Source organism: Pinus tabuliformis, chromosome 6 (assembly GCF_031772625.1).
Source record: "Pinus tabuliformis cultivar Carrire ecotype Pingquan chromosome 6, CPIR1, whole genome shotgun sequence".
Taxonomy (NCBI): domain Eukaryota; kingdom Viridiplantae; phylum Streptophyta; class Pinopsida; order Pinales; family Pinaceae; genus Pinus; species Pinus tabuliformis.
This window is the reverse complement of record NC_142292.1, coordinates 1,183,989,007-1,184,002,862: the sequence shown is the minus strand read 5'-3', so window position 1 is coordinate 1,184,002,862 and position 13,856 is coordinate 1,183,989,007.

The window sequence follows — 13,856 nt, the reverse complement described above, 5'->3', positions numbered from 1 at the left end:
TTGTATCCAAAGGTAAATCCACTCCTTCCATTATGTTATCGCCTCACACTCTCAGAGAATAAGTAGCAAAGTGACATAGTTCCTGTCTAAATTAGGCTATCAGGATAATGTTGCCTCCTTTATTGCAACCTGGCCAGAAGGGGTTCATACAAAGTGGAGCAGTTAGTTACAATCCATTTTGGTTGAGGATGAGAGTTCCATGATCGAGGTGACTAATGCATGTCGAAAAGAGGTTGGAGGTCGATGACACCACCCAACTATTGCATAAAACTTATAAGGGAGTGGGCGGTGGCATGGCCATCTGTGCACATGCATTAAGCATATAAGCATTGTTACCATAATTATGGAGATGGAAATTTATCAACTCCATCTTTACTCTTCCCACGAAGAATTTCCTCTTTGATTTTTATGTTGTCTGTAGACTCTTCCTTCACCATAGGTGGGATTTCTTATATGACCCTTCGATGAGGAGGGGCAAGTGCAAGGGGACCTTTTTAAAAACTCAAGCAGTTATTGCCTGACCTTTCTTGTAATCTGTTTGTCTGCTCCAAAAAATGGAGGTAGAGGTTTGAGTCTTGTTCATGTTCTTGAAAATTAAGTGGAGAATGAATAAATTAGGATACATAGAGATAGCGAGATGACATTATAAATGTCAAGGCTCATCAAGCCAACGATGTTTCTCACTAGTTACAAGGGTTATTTCCAAAATGGGAGATTGATGTGGTAGCAACCGCATCCCCATTTACATCTTAATCACACATACATATTTTGGAACAATGACATACTTCCTTTGGGGCATTTCGTATTCTCCTTGGTTTTGGTTGCATCTCTTTTGGATTTGCAACTATTAGCTTTAGTCTAGCTTGTTGTATTCTGGTTTCAGGTAATTAGATATCTAGTCTGAAGTGCAGCAGCAACTGTTAGAAACATTTCCCTACATGATTAATTTCATTCGACATTTAGTATTTATCGTTTTGACCTTCAATGTTGGCACATTCAACCAAACGATCTCCTCTACTTCATACCTCTTTCTCACTCTAGCTATTCTCACCATTCCCTCTCTTACTTTGGTATATTAACTCATGTGCTATGTAATTAATGCTACCTTCCCCTATGCATTATGCCTGGACAACTCAAGCTCAATCACCAAAGGGGGAGGAGGTCAAGGTCCATAAGAAAAAACTGGAGCCTAGTATTAGGTTGAGGAGACTGTGGCCATTTACCATTCAAACACCCCTTTGACATTCAAGATGAGATTCGTCATCTTGAGACTCGTAATTGTAATGGCCATCAAGTTTTCTCAGATTCTCAAATCCTTGAGGAGGTATTCTACTGAGTTCCTTACAATGGTCTCACCAAGGGAAGATAGAAACAATACCTTAATTCCATCACTATTCATTGGATGTTGAAAACCCTTCACGGTACAGTTCTAAAGGATAAGAAAGAAGACCTTTATGACATTTTGTCTACCCTAAATGACATCAAGTGCACCCATTGGTACTAGTGTTTGTCCTTGGAGAGTTTGGATGCTAGGATAACCCACTTGGATATCCATCTCCAATGCAATGTAAAGCCTACAACTCCTCTAAGTTGTAGTGCGAAGGATCTTGCTGGATACTTGAATTTCTATCATATATTGCAATAGTACTTCTATTTGCAGCTCAATTGTTGGTAGACTTGTTGATTTCTAACCATTGTTTTTATCTTGGTATTTTAAAATAATACCAATATATAATTCAAAAAGAAAAAAGAAAAATTAATAAAAAAATAAGTTCGATGATTTTAAAATTCTTAAGATTATTATTATAAGATTTTGCTTGATAGTATGATGGCCATATTAATAGCATGCATTTAAGTATAACATTATTATAATGGTTATAAGTATGACGTTTGATCTAAGGATGTGATTTTAGTTGCGTTGATTTTTTTTTTTTTTATTATAATTGGTTATGGGTTGAGTTTATATATACATATATTACTAGTTTGAGCATAATTCAGCAATCTATTTTTTTGAATTATAATTTTCGTTATTTAAAATGTATTTCTGAATTTATAAGTATATTTAGCTGTGCTATGACATGTATATTAAATCAATTATATTTTATTTTTAAACAATTACATTATTTTTTATCATCAACGATCTTTGAGTCTCAACTGCATGTAATCGGTTAACTGCAGACGTACGTTCCGAAAGCTAAGTATCAATTCAATATAAACAAAATTTATGAATTGAAACTGCCATTTAAAACAAAGCACAAATCAATAATTTGTAGACAAATTAATCACCCGTGGAGTTAATCAGTGAATCTTTGACAAACACCATGAAATGGCAGACCTCAGCCGCCCAACAGATTCTATTTTTAATCACCTAACAGAATTCTTTTAAATATTGATGAAGTCTCGATGTTTTGGAAGATGCAAGAAAAAAATGGCATTAATCTCTTGATTAAAGTTCACCGTATAAAATAATGTTGTGAAACACCCCTTCTACACCTTCGATCGTTTTAAATAATGTGAGAAATGGATCATTCCAACTTGGGTACTAATGTCGTGACTGAATTCTGTAGTGCCCATCACATCTCCCACAAGTAATGTAATACTAGGGAATGCTACCAACTCTATACAGTACAACCTTTATCTTCCACGCTTAAAATATTCGAAGCTACTAATCCTTTTCACATATTTAAAACTAAAGAAATTCTCTATAAAACCTAACACACAAAGTCAGATCCATTGACAATGGGAGCAGTACATGGTGGCAACGATGGAAAGGACATTAAGTAATACGTCAGCACCAAACAGACAAATCATATTATCTCATTTGATAAATTCGGGTCATAGGAGAGCCGGCCACTAATAGGGAGACGGTAGGCATAAAGTCAAGTTCTCACAAAGCTGGTCCCTCCAATAACCCAAAACTACCAAAGTGGAATGTTGTTTTTCTCAAACATACGCAGTACGACTACTTACCTCGTTATGTGCCCCACAATGAATACCAGACCTCGTCATCTAAAATGGTTACGATAAACTAGATATGTGTAACTAATATATGAGGAGAAAAATACCCGACCATATTAACGAAATGACCAAGTTAGCGCCATTCGATTTATTTTTAAAAAGAAAGGCTGAATTTTAAGTTCTTTCAACTTGAACATAAAATATGAGATATGGTCCCCAAACACATCATTGTCAAAACCTAGTGAACTCCCCACAAATTAATTATAGTATTGATTATGAGTTTTGGCTCAACTCAATTGATAATGGTTGTGAAAATAAACTTGTATGTGAGAGGAGGTTTCACGTTTAGATCTTCCTTATTCACCTCTGCTTGTAGAAGGGATATATATAGGGATTTAGATATTATAATAACACTGATGGGAATTGATCTCGTGCCATACTAAATAAAACCTGCAAAAAAAATTATATGTAGACCCCTATAAATTATAGTGATAGTGGTTGGAATCTCTAACATTTCTACCACAGTAAAAAAATATGTTTTACTCGTGAGACTTTTACCAATAAATACTAAATGTTACCAATACCTTATTTACTAAGCATTACCAATAGGTTACTTTTTTGTTCTTTATAGCCCTCTCAATATCAACATGTTTATAAATCAGTTCTTTTAAGTAAGGGTCTATTATGTAGTATGTCCATGTATGTGTTCAAAGCATAGCTTAAATTTTTTATTCAAAGTTCTCAGCCCTTCGTCTTGTATGAAATTTCATGATTTTAATTATATGTTGTCGACCTATTCATATGCCACAATTTTGACTTGGTTTATGCCATATATAATTTTTTATAACTATAAACCCCTCTCTTTTTAGAACTACGGAATTGGAATTTCGGATGACCATATCAAATCGACTTAGGTTTAACATTTTTCTATGGTTCTGGACATAATGTTTTCTGGTCTTCGTGTTAGAATTGGCACCTGATCAACAGTGTGGGGTTTATATTTTTTATTCGACAGGCCTCATATTGGGAGTGTCATTATAGTAATTACCCCATCCTTCATTACTTATCCTCCTATTTGTGTCTCTCGACTTTCTAGCGAAGCTCTGCAATTCACAGCCAACCCTAATTTGGGTCGGCGTTGACATTCTTACACTATTGATGGATATACAACGAATGTATATGTACATGGTAGAATAGAATGCGCTTCTTTTAAACAAGTATTTACCTTTATGCTTTGGGGTTTTTTTCTCACACTTAGTTAAAATTTCCTTTCTAGTTTCTTCTTATGGAGTCAAGGAACTATGGTTGTTCAAATGTATCTTATTGGAGGCCGAGTTGTACTGCCTCAATGCTAACCCTCTTTAGGGTTTGAGGTTATAAACATGTTGTCGCATAGTTATCAAAATTTTTCCCTCACCACTAAAATGCTTTGAGGTTTTATGATTTTTGTATGCATATTTCATAGAATGAATCCTAATGTTTCTTCCTTATTCTAAGCCACCACTCATTTCAACAATGCCCATGTTAGGCATTCACTTACAAGTATACATGGTTTATATATATATATATATATATTGGAGCTACAATTTCCTTATTTTCCTCATCATGCAGGGTTTAATGCTTTCATTGCTTTTGTAAAATGATCCACAGGTCAGGGTTTTTCCCCATTGCACAATATTCACTTGGTTGTCTTTATGGTAATGTGTCTCGACTTAATGGACCTTGTTTTCTTCCATCATTCTCGGTTCTCACTAACTTAGTTTTTTCTTCTATTTCACCTCCAAGGATTCACTGAGGGCCATAGGAATTATATCACCTAATGATGAAACCCTTTATATATACAAAATTCTCATCTACATATGTTAAAGGTCGTTACGGTCATCGACTTTACAGGGCTCGCCCCATGTGATTTCCAGTCTTTGAGCAAGGTTTATGTGCTTTACGACTTGTAAATATTCATTGTACATGTCACAAGACAATTTTAGATCATTTTAGTTTATGTTGTATATAGAAAAAAACAATTGTTCTTATAAAGCCTCATGAGACTTTGGCATTGTTTGCTAGTTAAATTTTATTAATCCTCTTTCCTAGGGGTTATTTCGATAATGTTAGTTGTTGGTTACTCTCCGGTATTTATTACATCTGATTGTTTAGACTTCAATTTATATTTTAGATAATGTGCATGGTTCTTTAAATTTCTTCTTGCTATGATAGTATGTATCGTCATCTTCATACTGAAGTATTCTCCTGTTCTTTTCTTTTCTAGGTAAAACGATATGGGCAATGCCTCTTTAAAGTATATATATGTATATGCATATATTTCTCCCCAAGCTTATTAATTTTAATCTGCATGAATGTATATGAATATATAGAGAACAATCTCTACGGATTTTAATCAACCTTTCAATCTTTATTGCTAGGTCTGGAATGATTGGATGAGGCATGTTTCCAGGACTTTCCTACCCTTACCAAATTCTCTTTTCAATCTCAGGAATATTTTTGGCCTATTGGCACTTGCTCGAATTCTCGTGGAAACTAACTTGACTCACAGTTAAAGATTCTAACCATATAATTTTCTCCCCTTGCATTTAATCACAACAATACATTTCACCAGAAAAAGTTACATTACAACAATTTAAAGAAACATCTTCACATCTCGAAAGAAACCATATACATGATAGAAAACATACACATAGTACTTATATTTTGGACCACTTTAGGTTGTCATGAAAATAAAAGGGGAAAATAGAATGCTCCACCCAACCAATGAGAACTAGTAACCTCTACTAGGACCCCCTCGAGCCAATTTCACTTCCAGAATATTGTTTCTAGACATAGACCACACCAGGTCTATCTATGACTTCTCTAACCACACCAGGTCAAACATAGGATCTTTCACTGACCACACAAGGTTCAGTTTGGAAATCCACCAGCCATCTAGTTGAAGAATTCCCATTTGTAAACATCATGCCTCCCTAAGCAGCGTCCTATTTGAAGGTATCAAGCTTACAATTTTTCCTTCTTCTCTTGGGCTCCCTACAACGAAGCTCCAAATTCACAAGGTTTCCTTAGGCTCTCCTTCTCTCACCCTCTTGACTATCTTTTCCCTAATTGATATAATTTATCTCTAGAAAAAAGAATCTGAGCACGTAACCACCACTTCCCATAATAGTCATTTTAACTGTTTAGATTATGAAACTTTCTTTAAACATCTTTTCTTACAATAATTTTTTCAATTGACCATAAAAAATATTTATTAATGAAATTTAAAAAAACAAATTAAATATTTATTAATGAAATTAAAAAAAACAAATATGTATGTGTATCACTTATTCATATTAGAACTTCAACAAAACTCAAAGTATACCAAATAACTTTAAAAAAAATTAAATTAGAATATTTATAAAAAAATTAGAGAATCTGCTTGTGTTACATGAAATAAAGTATCCCAAATATTTATTTAAACCTTTTCTATGACATACCACTCATTTTGCCTTGGAAACTTGGCTATCATTCACAAAACGATTAAACATTAATCTATTTTGTTATTCGTTTTCTCTCTCTCAATGCATTGATATTATTAATAAATAGTATTTTATCCCGAATGCAATATTTTCAACCTGCTGTCAGTGATTTCAATGGTGCGATTTACTCATATCATCCTTTATTTGTTTAAGCAAAACCAATCCCACCATATGGTTTATAGGCATGTATAATTTTTCTTTTTCAATATCATTTTGATTTTTTAATTATACTCAGGCTAAGCATGGTCTACGTTCTCTATCTCCTTTTAATAACTGTTAGTTTTTGTTTTGTCCATTAAATGATATCCGTTGAATTTGTTAGTCTATTGTTTTGCCCATTAAATGGCATTTGTTGAATGTGTGTGAGACCTCTGCCATCGCCACCGTTATCTCCACAACCTACATCTAAACAAATTGAAATATGAAAATATACGTGACACAATTAATTAAAACGAAGGAATTTTTAGGGAATCTTTTTATTTTGATGGGACAAGCTTCCAGGGCTTGGCCAAATTGAAAAGTTCCAGGTGTCCATCTCCAATTGCGGTGCTTCCATCTTTTATAGGAAGTTTCAACTTGCTTCGTTATCTGCAAATGATCCATTTTTAGAAAATACTGCTTTACATGATTTGAACTCGCGACCATTCAATGAGAAAGAGATCTCAGTGATTTAACAACGCATTTTATAATTTTTTTTAAATAAAAACCCTAAATGAGTGTGGGAACAGGCCATTCATGTGTCTTTTATAATGATGATAAAAGTTGCAATATATAGTGCCACTTGGACAAATTAGCGATATCCTTACATTATCCTAGTTTCAAATGCTTAAAAATAAATAAATCATCACCTGTAACAAGTGTAGGCTTCATGCTGGAATTCACAACATGGAATTAGTCACTACATTCTAAATTTATATAAAAAAGTTAAATATAAATTTATTTATCCTATAAAATATGTGATAGAAATGGTGTCATGTGAATTTTGTTTATTTTACTGAATAATTTTTAAACTCTATTTTGAGTTTTTTTTTTTTTTTTATATTTAAATCTTCAAATGATTTATTTATTTATTTGTTTTCAAAATTTTAAATGATTTATCTATTTATTTATTTATATTGTATTTTTAATATTAAGATAAATATATTTGAATTGAATTTATTTGATTTTTACCTTTTTTTTGTTAAATATGTCTAAATATTTATATTGATAGTTAAAGAGATTATATAAGAGATTATATTGATTTTTTTTCAAAACTATCACCATTCCAAGTGCATAGAGCAGAGCACAATAGACATATATTTAGCAAAAAGAGTGAGGGTGACAACACCATATTTGCTATAGACTAAAAAAGAGCGAGAGTGACTCCACCATATCCGCTGCATGAACCAGGACACCCTTAACAAAATTATTTCAAAATTTGACCATATAAATAGGATATGGAAGGTACCACTGTTTGTAGACATGAAAAGTGTGGACATATAAACTGTAACATAAAGTAACAAAAACCATAAAGTGTAGTAAAAGTTCAGTATAGACACACACACAGGGAGATTCCTTCCACATTGGACATTGTAATAGTTTTTTGAAGAAACTTACTCCAGAATGATGACTAGTGAGCAAAGGGAGACATTTGCGTGGGAATTATGCAATGGTAGGTCGGAATATGGGTCAATAGATTTGAGAGGCACGACATTGATAATCGTGGCCTCTTCCTGATGGTCATTTGAATTAGTATGAAATCTGACACTATATAATGTTCCACTATATTCAATCTTACCACTATATCGTCCAAGTAGTGTTGAGAGGCATGACATTGATAACCATGACCTCTTCCTGATTTTGTTGAGAGGCATAACATTGATAACTGCGACCTCTTCTTGATGGTCATTTGAATCAGTATCAAATCTAACACTATATAATGTTCCACTTTATTCAATCTTACCACTATATCGTCCAAGTTGTATCTGATGTCCTTGTGCTTGATCTCCTCCCAGCTAGAAAAGAGTTTATAGTTATCAACTTGCTTATCAAGGATAACCATGCTAAGCAATGTCTCCATTTAATGGTGGTGAGTGATGGAGTGAAAAAAATGAATTGTGTCGTTTTAAACAATCTTGGATCGGACACTCACTTGAGACTACCTCCACTTGTCTGAGATCTTCCTCCTCAAGATAAATTGAATGTGAGCATTTTTTAAATATTTTAATTTATAATAATTTTTAAATGAAATCTAAAAAGAAAAAAGGTACGGGGAGATGTAGTGGTGTAAAATAATGATTTCTTAATTATATTTAAATTTAATTAATAAGCAGATAAAAAATTAATACTTACAATAAACTTGAAAATAAATTTTGTTATAATACCATGACCCAATACCATGGCTTATCAATATGAGATGCCCAAAAATCATAACTCATTTCAAACTTAAAATATTTTATAAATATTTTAATTTTATTTAATTTTATAACATTTTCTAAATTAACTCTAAAATCAAACAAATATGGTGAAATGTTGTAATGTCGAATAAACATTTTGGCTTGGCAAAAATGAAATAAAATAAAAATAAATTGATAATTATAATTATCAATAAAATATTTTGACTTGTCAAATCACATAAAACTAAAACTAAAACTAAAATAAAATAAAAACATTAGATTAATAATTATATTTATAATTGTAATTAATAATAAAATAAGTTTCGATTCATCTTAACTCTATATCTATCAAGTTTTTAGAGAGTTCAAATCTCTTGAAATGCAAACTTCTTTTACAATGAAAAATATTTGATCCCCTCAATGTTTGGTATCCTCATCTACCTAAAAAAAATTTAATTGTCAATGCTTAGCAAATTTGAATTAAGATAGATCTAAGCTAGCATTAATAAAGATAATTTGATCTTGATTTTATATTTTATTAAATTATTTTATTTTTTTTTATAAATAGTTATTAGTTTTAAATGCAATAAATTATATTTTAATTTTTTATAAATACTTACCCATTTTAAATGCTATAAAAAGGATTTTTTTTTTATTAAAACAAAAGAGGAGGATATTAACAAGTTGGATATAAATCGGGAGAAAAGCATTTTTTCTTCCTTTTGAAGATTGTTAACTCGGTTTGAAGATAAACAAGCCTTTCCCCGTTACTTTTACTATGATGTTCTAATGGTTGTTTCAATGAAAGAGGTTGATATTTTTTTAATATGATTTTTTTCAAATAAATATATATTAGTCGAAAAAGTTTTATGTTTATGGTTTGTTAAGAGTTTATTTTTTTAGATATAAAAAAATAGGTTAAATATTTGGTGGAGTAATTTTAGGTGGTATCATTTTATTAGGTGGTATGTTTTTTTAGTAAGAGTGATTTTATGAGGCGGCATGGTTTTCCTTGAGTAAGGGTGATTTTACTAGGTGGCATGGTTTTCTTTAAGTAAGGATAATGAGTCAACCTATATTTCAGGTTAGTACCCATTGATGTTTGTCTTCAATATTGATTTGATAACTGAATTATAATAAGTTTTCCCACTATAAAAAATTCTTAATTCAAAAAAATATCTATAAATAATAGTAACTTTTATATCAAAATAACTCACTAAAATAGTCGATCAATAGCTTGTCAAAATTGTTGCTAAACATATCATTGAACATACTTATATGATTTTTCATCATAAATATACACAAATAATAATGACTTTTATATAAAAATAACTCACTGAGATAGTCGGCCAACAACTTGTCAAAATTACTGTTAGGCATATCATTGAACATGCTAGTATGATTTTTCATAATAAAAGGCTAACTTGCACATAATCCAGATGCCTCGAAATCAAGAAAGCCAACAAACTCTAAGTTATAACTTTAGGGAACCCAACGAATACCACCTTTGACATTCATGTGAAAGGTGTACTTGCAGTCAAAATATCTTAAGGATATTTAAAAGAAAATGCTATAATTGGAATGATAATCACACAAGTCACCCAATACACATGGTGTAGACAATTTTCATGTTTTTAGCTATTTTAATTTAAAAAGCTTTGTATTTAATTGTTCCATCTCAAGGTCATTTTTTTCTCTCTTAATTTAATTTATTTTAGTAAACGATTTTGAGTTAAGGAAAAAAAATTAATTGTTTCGACATTAAATTTTGAACTATATGAAAAATATTTTGAATTTTTTAAAGAATATTTTATCAATACACGAATTTCAAAACCAAAATCAAAAACCAAAACCAAATGGAGAGAGTTTCATTAAAATAGGAATTTCAAAATCAAATTGATTATTAAATTAGGTGTTTTTACATTTCTGAACGCTCCAAGAACAATTGGAATAATTTGAATAAAAGAAGTTAATGAACTTAAGAAATTTATAGTTTTAAATCAAGGGAGTTCATGAATTTGAGAAATCTGAGTTTTTCATGGAGGAGACATTTGTTCGATAATCCATCTGTGTGATGATATTGAAAGAAAAATAATAGGAAATTTAATTTATATGAAAGTATTCAATGAAAAACATACTTTCTTGAAACTTCTGAAACAACAAATTAATGATCAACAAGAGCATAAGGGGATAGGATTATAAGTGCATTCTTAGCCGCCGGATCAATACATTTTATTATGTAATGTGAATAGTTATTATATATGTGAAAACTACCATTATTAAAGGGAAAGGGGATTGTTATGAGCAATACCTTTCAAAACAACCTAGTGTATGTTGCATTGTAGTTAGACCAGATTATAAATACATTTTGAAGAAATAAGATAACATGGAAAATGGGATTACAAAGTGGCCTCTCACCTCAGTTCAACATCTAGCAAATATGACATGAATGTCTATGGAAAACCAACTTTCCATTCTACAAATGTAGCACTATAACACTTTGTATGCAAGGCTATTCAGCCTAAAAAGAGGATTGAAGAAGTTAGTAATTGGAAAACCGATGGGGAGAGTAAGTATTTAATACATGTGATAGTTATGATATAATGAGTTTTATATAACAGAAAAACTATTGGGATTTAAAAAAAAATATTCCCTAAAAAGATCAATTATAGCTTTCATTAGTGCATCATGATGATTCGTAATTGAAAATACTAAAAAAAATAAAAAAATAACATAGTAGGTAGACAAAGTCATGTGCATGGAACATACTATGGATAAACCTTACACAGTTGACTGTTGTAAATAGAGCCACACCAAGCATCTCTTCGTTTACTTCTCTATTGTAGTTGGAGAAGATCTTGAATATATTTTCGAGGAATAAAATAGCATGGAAAATGGCATTACAAAGTGGCCTCCCACCTCAGTTTAAAATCCACGAGACATATTATGAATATTTGTGGCAAACAAACTTTCCATTCTACACATGTATCATTGTAACACTTTGTATGCAAGACCGTTAAGCCTAAAACAAGGATTCAAGTAGTTAGTAATTGGAAAACAAGCGGGGAGAGTAAGTATTGAATACATCTGATAGTTCTAATATAATGAGGCCTATGTAAGATATAAACTATTGCAATTTAAAACAAGATATTACCTAGAAAGATCGATTGTAACTTTTGTTAGGGGCATTGTGATGATTCATGATTGAAAATATTGAAAAACAAAATTTAACAGAATAAGTAGACAAAGTCATGTACGTGGAACTTACTATAGCTAAATCTTAGATAATTGACCTTTGCAAATAAGGCTTCCACCAATTCTTTCAACTATCTTAAAGAATATCTATGTTTAAGTAAGCTAGGAGAAAACCCAGAGTAAGAGGTCCAAGGAGGATAACCCCAACAAATTCGATTGTTAGCCAAGAGTAGGTGTAGTGGTAGCTAACAAGGGCATGGTTGCTTGACACTTATAGATTGAGACATAAACCTTGTGCAAGGAGGCTCAAAGTGAGCCCCATATCGATTACCTTGTCTAGTAAATTAGCAACTACTCCAATTGGTTACTAGGTAGATGGTAGATGGAATGGTACATTAAGTTCATTTTTAGTCAAAATTAGTATAATATGTCCATATTGAGATTGACAACAAGCACATACCCTCAGCCAAAAAAACTCTTTTGCTATAAGGAAATATGATGTAGAAACTTGAGGCAAAGGATCTTCATTCAAATTATCAATAACATCATTGTATTATGTTAATGTAACTAATGTGCACTAATCATTAGTCCAACTAAATAGTAATCTCACTGTAAACACCTATTTTTCATGTGTAATTATAACAAAAAATCAAAGACATAAAATTCCTTTCAACTAAAATATTTATTGGCTAACAACGAGAAATATAAAGAATTTTAGGTTTCAAACAAGGAAGCGAGAGGTACAGAGCTAGAAAGTGATGAAATATAATTTATACATAAGCACTTCCACATTGTAAAGAACTTAGCACGAATTCAGATGTAATTGAAGCATATACCATTGATCACATCTAGTATGTATGACGTGAGTCAGCAAGGTTTCTACCAGAAAAGGATAAATGTAGTCAATGAACGGTTGGCGCTTAGTACGAAATGACTTGTTATGGCCCAGATATCCATGGTGTAAAAGTGATCAATGTGTAGAATACTTCGTAGAAGCGGGTAGCTAAATATCTAAGTGATAAGTGATGAAGGCTATAAGAGGAGTATTAGTATTGTTGGTATTTAAATAGTTAGGAGAGTGCGTTTCACTGGTCAAAGGAATTAAGGAAACTCTTTGTAACTTCTCCAAAGCACTATGAAACTTCTCTATTAAAGACAATATATTAACCCTTGTTCTTTAATTTTGTATATTTTCAAGTTTGTGTCACCAATCTTCAATAAAGAAAAACATGGTATCTTACGTTTGTAAGAGAAATATCTTGTGAGAGAGGAATATACTTGATCATTTTTTTGCTTTTGGTCAGAATTGCTATTCAGCAAGATGTTTCTCTTTGGTTTATTCTTAGCATATTGTATGTTAGGGATCATTAGCTTGTTGGTATTTACAACATTATTTTACACTATTGAAGATGAATAAAATAGAGAGAATTTCAGTGGTTAGTATTAACAATTATAGAATTTTGTATCAAAATTTAGCTCAATTACTATAGGATAGGGTTACTTTGTTTTTAATTTATTACATTTTCTTTAAGAATAACTGAAAATGAGATATTTGAAAGTTGTTATAAAAGTTTAGGTAAATTTCTGTGGTTCTTGTATGGTCTATGTAGCATAGCTTTTTCCTTGTAACCAAATCAGAAATGAAATATCTATTAAATTGTCTGTCACATGACCAATAAAGACATCAATATGAGTGAGAGCGTTAAAAAAAATTAACAAATTACTTAAATGGAAGTACCTATGGAAAATTGTTTCCATAGTGATCTTGAGCAATGTTGAAAGTTGATTTAGAATTTCTTCCATC